This window comes from Myotis myotis, unplaced genomic scaffold (assembly GCF_014108235.1).
Source record: "Myotis myotis isolate mMyoMyo1 unplaced genomic scaffold, mMyoMyo1.p scaffold_m19_p_2, whole genome shotgun sequence".
Taxonomy (NCBI): domain Eukaryota; kingdom Metazoa; phylum Chordata; class Mammalia; order Chiroptera; family Vespertilionidae; genus Myotis; species Myotis myotis.
This window is the reverse complement of record NW_023416324.1, coordinates 9,676,733-9,683,628: the sequence shown is the minus strand read 5'-3', so window position 1 is coordinate 9,683,628 and position 6,896 is coordinate 9,676,733.

The window sequence follows — 6,896 nt, the reverse complement described above, 5'->3', positions numbered from 1 at the left end:
CCCCTCTCTGGGGTCACGCTGACATTCAAGCAGTCCCTCTCTGCTGCAACCAGCCTCCTCTCTGGCGGGTCCTCTTCCCACAGTCCTGGGTGTGGGCCTGGCCTGGTGGGTGGGAGGCTGTGCAGAGAAGATCCCAAGGATGGTCTGGCCAGTTGCACACCCTTCTCCGTTCCCTCCACCTGCCTCCCGGGGCCCAGAGGCGCCGCTGAGACCCGCCCGGCCCTGAGCTCCGGGGGCTGCTCTGCTCCTTCTGTTCCTGGGTGAGCCTGTGTCCCGTCGCCGCCCTCGGGACCAGATTGTCAGAGGATCAGCGAGTTTTAAGCTCTTAATTCTCTTTTCTTGCAGGCTTCTGATGCCTTGGTTTAAATTTTTTTAAGCAATAATGACCTCATTTTCCTGGTTGTGCTCACAGACCGCCGTCAGAGTGAGGATCTTGAATCCCATGGCCTCAGAGGTGTCTGTGCACACCTCCCAGAGGCGCCCTGAGCTGAGGTCTTCATCCTTTCTTGTTCCCCTGCAGTGATGGGAGGCTCACTGAGGACAGCGCCAGTTATTAGAAAACTAGAGGCCCAGTGCATGAAATTTGTGCACAGGGGGGAGGGAGGGGTCCCCTCAGTCTGGCCTGCACCCTCTCCAATCTGGGACCCCTCAGAGAATGTCCGACTGCCGGTTTGTGCCCACACTTTTAACAGGTAACAGCTCCATTGTTGTTTCTTTCCATGCTTAAACCCATTGGAATTAGTAGGTATTCAAAGTGTGTATACATTTTGGGGGGATACCCTGTATATCTCTAGTCAGCGGTGAAAGGAACCAACAGCAGATTTGGAACCCCCAGACAGGGAACCTCGCTCACTTCCCGCATGTCTCCCCACTCCACTTTCCACCTTTGAGGGCAGTGGGAGAATCAATGTTTTCTCTCATTAACTCAGAAAAGCACGTCATGTCACCTGCTGCCCGGCAGGAGTGCGCTAGGCCCCAAGCGAGCGAGGCTCAGTCAGGGCAGCCTTCGCTCATGGGTGCCGGCACCCAAAGTGCATATTCCTCCTCTGCAGTTGCCCCAACTATCCCACCGTTTCACTGAGAGGATGGAACTCCCCACCTCCTCTGGGTTCTTGATCTTGAACACTGACCGAAGGCACCTCAGCAAGGGCCGCCTGCGCCCACCAGGTGTGTCTGTCTGCACCTGCTCCCGCCTCAGCACCTGCATTAGCCCCACAGAGGTGATCTCGTTGCTGCACTGGCCTCTGCAGGAACAGGGCATCACCACTCCGCCCTCTCACTCACAGGCGCCCACCCCAGCACCCAGAACACCCAGACACTCTCCAAAGGACGTGAGCGTGCTGGAGGGACGTGCGCACATCCCGTCGGGGATGTAGACATGCTGGGGTTGATGGAAGTGCGGCAGAGGGGTGGGGTGGGGTGGGGTGGGGGACTTGTGCACGCCATGGTCCGGGACTGTTGCAGGTGCACGTGGGTGACAGCACGCTGGGGGACGTTCACACGCCGGGGGGGAGGAGAGGATGCGTGCACCGGAGGCCTGCAGCTTCGCAGATCCACAAACCCCCATTGCGCAGCCAGGAGGATGTCAATCTGGCCCACCATGGTGGCTGTTCCTGCGATTGCGCACCTTCTGGGCCAGGAGGTGGGACTTGCACAGCCACTTCTCAGCGCTGATGGCTTGCAGGTGCTACTTCAGCTTGGCCTGCAGGCTCCACTTGGTGCGCTCATGGCTGCCACCGCCGCCATGTGGGGAGTACAGGTTGCCCTCCGCCAGCCCGCCTCCCCCGCCCAGAGGCTCTCCGCGCACGCTGCCCACTGGCCTGGAGTGGCCTGGGCAGGGCGGGACGCCTGCCTTCGTTGCCTTGGTGACAAAGCCAAGTGTCCCACCCCACCCCTGGCCACTGGGCACCTGCGTGCGTGCGCACTGCCCACAGATCTTTGGTGGGTTAATTTGCATACGCACTCCTGATTGGCTGTGGGTGTTGCAGAGGGATGGTCACTTTACATATTTGTCTATTATTAGTATAGATTCTTCTTAGATTTGAGTCAAAATGCCACTATCTGGGGTTTCTATTACAGATACCAGTTTTATCCTTTGGCACCACAAATTAAATCTCACTCCTCTTTCTTGTGATGGCCTTTTCTATGTAACAGCAAAAGAATAACTGCCTTCCAGGAGCACGACCTGATACCAGGGGCTTCACACACGTAGCTCTAACACCAACAATGACTGGCCTGACGGGCCAGTGACTGTGGTGGCCACATGTGGGTGCCTCCCTGCATCCCTTCCCTCCTCCCTACCCTCAGCCCTGTCCTCCCAAGAGGTGCTGGTGGTGGTGGTATGTGGTTCTAGGGGAGCTGACTATGTCCTGGCTCATAGGCCAAGCTAATCTGCATATGCCCTGCCCCTGGATGCTGTGATTGGCTCAGGGGTGGGCACATGACCTGGGTTGGTCTAATCAGAGGGACTAGCAGGATTTTGCTGGGACAAAGATTCTTGCAAGACTGTAGACCCAGGAGCTGCGGCACCCCCTGTGGGGCCTTGAGGCAAGTCAGCGTGGAGGAAGGCTGGACCTTGCAGAAGGCAAAGTGGGAGGAAGGAAAAAACGGGGTCCATGGAAGCTTTTGAGTTGATGGATCCTGCCTGGAGGCAGCCCTGCCCCTGAAGCCTCTCATTTCACAAGTCCATTAGCCTCCGCTCTTGGTTAAGGTAGCTGGGGCTGGCGTTTCTGCCACTAGCTACCCAATACGAGGTTATCCTGCCGAAGAGGAAACTGAAGCCCAGAGATGCTGATTAACTTGCCCAGGGTCACCCAGCTGAGTGGGGGGCTGGGATCTGGGCTCCGTGGGGAATTGGGGCAGGTGTAAAGCAAGTGTCTTCTCCTCGATTATCTCTGTTTTTGGTCTAAAGGCACTCCAGTGCCCCTAGGACCTGACTTTGCCGCCACCCCGGTCCTCTCCGTAGCGCCGCATGGAGGGAGCTGCCAGGAGCTTGTACGCATGCCAGGAACTGGGGGCACTGGGTGGAGCCCCGTCTGGGCTCACTCCACCACAAGGCCCGTTCTCCCTGGGCCGGGCATCTCCCCTGGGCCTCACATCTCTGGACCTGCTGCTGTGGGGTGGGGCATGTCCAGGGTGGTCCAGGGGAGATGGGCGGGCACTGCCTCCCCTCCTGCCGGGTGGGGGGACGTACAGGGTGTTCCATACAGCAATGTAGAGGCCCATCTGCTTCCAGTTAGCAGCTCCGGGAGCCTAATTGGCAGATCAAACCCCTCGATGTTGCCCGTTAGATAAGTCGTTAGAAGACCCCCAGTGGCGTCTGACACTTTGGACGGAGCCCAAGCCGGCGTCCGACCACCGCGGGGCCCGGGTGCTAATGTGAACCAGACGCTGACGCACGGAAGCGGGAGGATATTAACAAGTGTCAAAATCTGAAGCGCCTGGGCAGATGCAGCCCCGCCGCTGGCCCCTGCGATGGGGAGGGCACAGCAGCTCCCGAAACGTAAGTAACCTTGAACCTTAAGGAGGAGGGAAGAGCTCTCAGGGTGGTTTCCTGACGCTGGCTGTAGCTGGGGACATCCACGGGCCAAGGGTCCTGCCCCGGCAAAGAGATGGACGCAGTGGAAAGCTGTTGGGCTCAAAACGGGGAGACCATGTGTCTTACTTCCCGTGTGACTTGCTGTGGGTCACATGACATGGAGGGGCTGGCTCTAGTTGTGTGACTTTGGGCAAATGGCTTTACCTCTCAGAGCCTCAGCTTCCCCATCTGTAAAATGGGGAGAAACAATCCTGCCTCACTCAAGGCGGAAGGATTTGGTTCCGGCCCCAGCACTTCTGGTTACTGCCTTGGACATGACACTTGACCTGTCAGAGCTTTACCAACCTCATCTGTAAAACAGGGTGAATATCAGGCGCCGTCTTATGAGGGGTGTTGTACCCCTCATGGTACCTGAGAAGTGCCCAGAACTGTGCCTGGCCCACTGTAAATGCTGGGAAAACGCTGCATGTTGTATTAGTCAGCATTTGATAGGTTATGCTCTTGTGACAAACATCCCCTGAATCTCAGTGTTTCACAAAAACCAACAACATCTTTCTCATGCCACAAGGCAACTGTGTTGTTCTGGGATCCAGGCTGCAAAAGCAGGTCTTATTTGAAACTTGGAACTCTCGCAGCAGAGGGGAAGGAACGATGGCCAACACACAACGGCTCTTAAAGCTTCCACTGGGGCTGGCACTTGTCCCTGTGCTCACCTTTCATTGGCCACAGCCAGTCACATGACCCAGCCTGATGTTGATGGGGCGGGAAATAAATCCTCTCACGGGGAGGGGCCGAGAATGTGGGGATGGCGAGGTGACAGGCCGCTGTCATGGCTGTGATGATCGCAGGGCCAAGGCGACGTGGGGGTCATGATCCGGATGTTTTGTCATGGGTTTGGTTTGGATTGTGGCAAAATGGTGAGTTTTGAAGCTTTGACATTAAAGCGCCTCCCTCCTATTTTGGGTTTCCTGCACCCTCCAATCCCTGGCTTTCCAGAGCTCCAGGGCCCTGGCCAGTCTGTTGAATCCCTCCTGCCATAGGGAAAAGACCTCATAAAACGATTCACAAAAGATAAAAGTCAGAATCTCTGGAGAGGAACGCTGAGGACGATGCTGGACGTGCTGCCAGTGGTGGGACGTTAGGCGCATCCAGGAGGACGACCCCTTTGCCAAAGAGGCCGTCCCAGCACCTGGGAGGACCACCGGCCCCAAGGAGGATTGCATGGGCCTGGTCGCACCCAGAGGCCACCAGCACTCCTGCACCTCCTCAAGCCCCTGGTCTGGAGGGAAGGGAGAGGGGGAGGGGGACGCAAGGGAGGGCCTGCCAGACCCTTTCACAGGAATGTGGATACAGGCCCCGCCCCTGGAGAGGGTAATTCTGAACCCGAGGGAGTGAAGGACCCACCGTGTTCAGGGCAAGAGCTCTGGGCTGGGACAGAGGACCAATTGGTCCCTGTGACCTCGGGGGTTACTCCTCCCCTTGGGCCTCAGTCTGCCCATCTGTAAGTTGGGGGCCAGGTCATCTTTCCTCTAAGGCTGCTCCCCTCCTGCGTTTAGCAGGAGTCCAGGACGAGGGAGGCTGGAGCACGTGCCAGAGGCAGCCAAGGCCTCCCCATCGGCCTTCCTCACTTCCCTCGTCCCGTGTGCCTTCGGGCCTGGCCTGCCCACCTCCGCCGCCCCTTTTTCAGGTGAAGTATGTGTGCATCCGTGTGGGTGAGAACATGATCCGTACGTACAGTGGGCCTTCCTGTCCAGGGCAGGGCCCAGCGTGTCTCCGCCCCTTCACCCAGGCTGCCGGCCTCCTGGCACGACCGCACGGCCCCCAAATGAGTCTCCCACCGTCTCACACAGACGTGGAACAGAACGAGGAATTTGAGAAAAGCACTCCATCTGTGGCATTGCCACGCCCCCTCTCCCTGGGGCAAGCTGGATCTCCTCACTCACTGAGCCTGGGCCTCGGTTTCCCCACCCATATAAGGAGAGGGGTCTCCAACTTGGGTGAGAGCCTTCCAGGGTTCTGACCATGAGCCTCGTTCTAGACGGTGCTATTGGGGTGGCCCTGCAGCCCCAGCTTGCTCTCAGGAGTGTGACATGACCTGGTCCTTGCAGAAAGGCAGCCCAGGGCCAGACCTGTGCTCTCTGACGGGAAGTTCCAGATGCCGACAGCAGGTGGCGCTGTTTTCTTGACTGAAGCAACAGCAGCGACCACTGGTCTCCCAGGCTCCAGGCTCAGGGCCCCGCAGGCTCTTTGGCACTTGGGGTCCCTTCTCCTTGGAGCCTGAGGCTGGGCCCTTGGGCACACCCTTTCGGGCCCATCACTTTCCCTGGGGACGGGCTCTCAGATGAGAGACAGCCGAGCAGGGAGCAGACGTGTGCAGACACGGTCACACGGGACACACAGAGGCGCACACGGGCTGTTTGCTTCTGTCTTCGTGATGCCAACTGCCAAGCCTGTTGCCACTGATCACATGTGAGCCTGCATGTAACCCACACGGCGCCGGGTTCTTCAGGCCGGGGGTGTGAGGGCAAGAGGGCTCAACGGAAGGACGTGTTTGCGTGTGTTCCTGTGGGTAAGCGTGGGTGCACAAACGCTGTGGTCGGTGCGTGTGCCCGTGCACAGGTGAGGGGGTAGCGCGAGGGGGTGTGCACACGTGTGCGAATGGGTGTTGTGTGTGGAAGCACTCCGGCGCTGTATCCCTCTGGACACGACTGTTTTGCTGTGTGTGTGTGTGTGTGTGTGTGTGCGTGCGCGCGTGCATGTGTGTAGAGACACGTGTGACACTCTCCCTGGCAGGACATTTGTGTGTTTGGAGAGTTTTCCTCGCCACGTGGGTCTGGGAGGGAGGGCTCCAGGTGCAGACCCTCTATTCGTGCACAGACGACAAATCCCAGCCCATCTCTTACTGGCAGGACGACTTTGGCCGAGTTCCTTCTCTGAGAGCCTCAGTTTCCCCGTCTGTAAATGATGCTCTTAGAGGGTCAGTGTGGTGAGGACTGTGATGGAGAGTGCAGAGGGCTCCCCAGGGCCAGGCAGTGGTCGTCATAGCTCCATGGTGTGAGGTCCCAGTTCCCTGAGCAACTGCTCTGGGCCACTGACCCCTCCGGGACCCAGTTCCTCCTGCTGTGCAATCACACCCCCTCTGAAGGCAAAGCCAGATTTTCAAGTGAGATGTGGGGAAATGCGTGGCCCAGGGTAGGTTCTCAGAAAACGTGGTTTTGGGGTGCTGCCCCGGCTGGCCCAGATGCTTTTGGGAGGCAGGCACAGGCCGGCTCTGCAGAGGTGGCTTCCAGGCAGGGGCAAGGCCAGGAGGGTGTGGGGTGAGCACAGGCCCTGCAGGCCCTCCTCTGCCCTCCCTGCG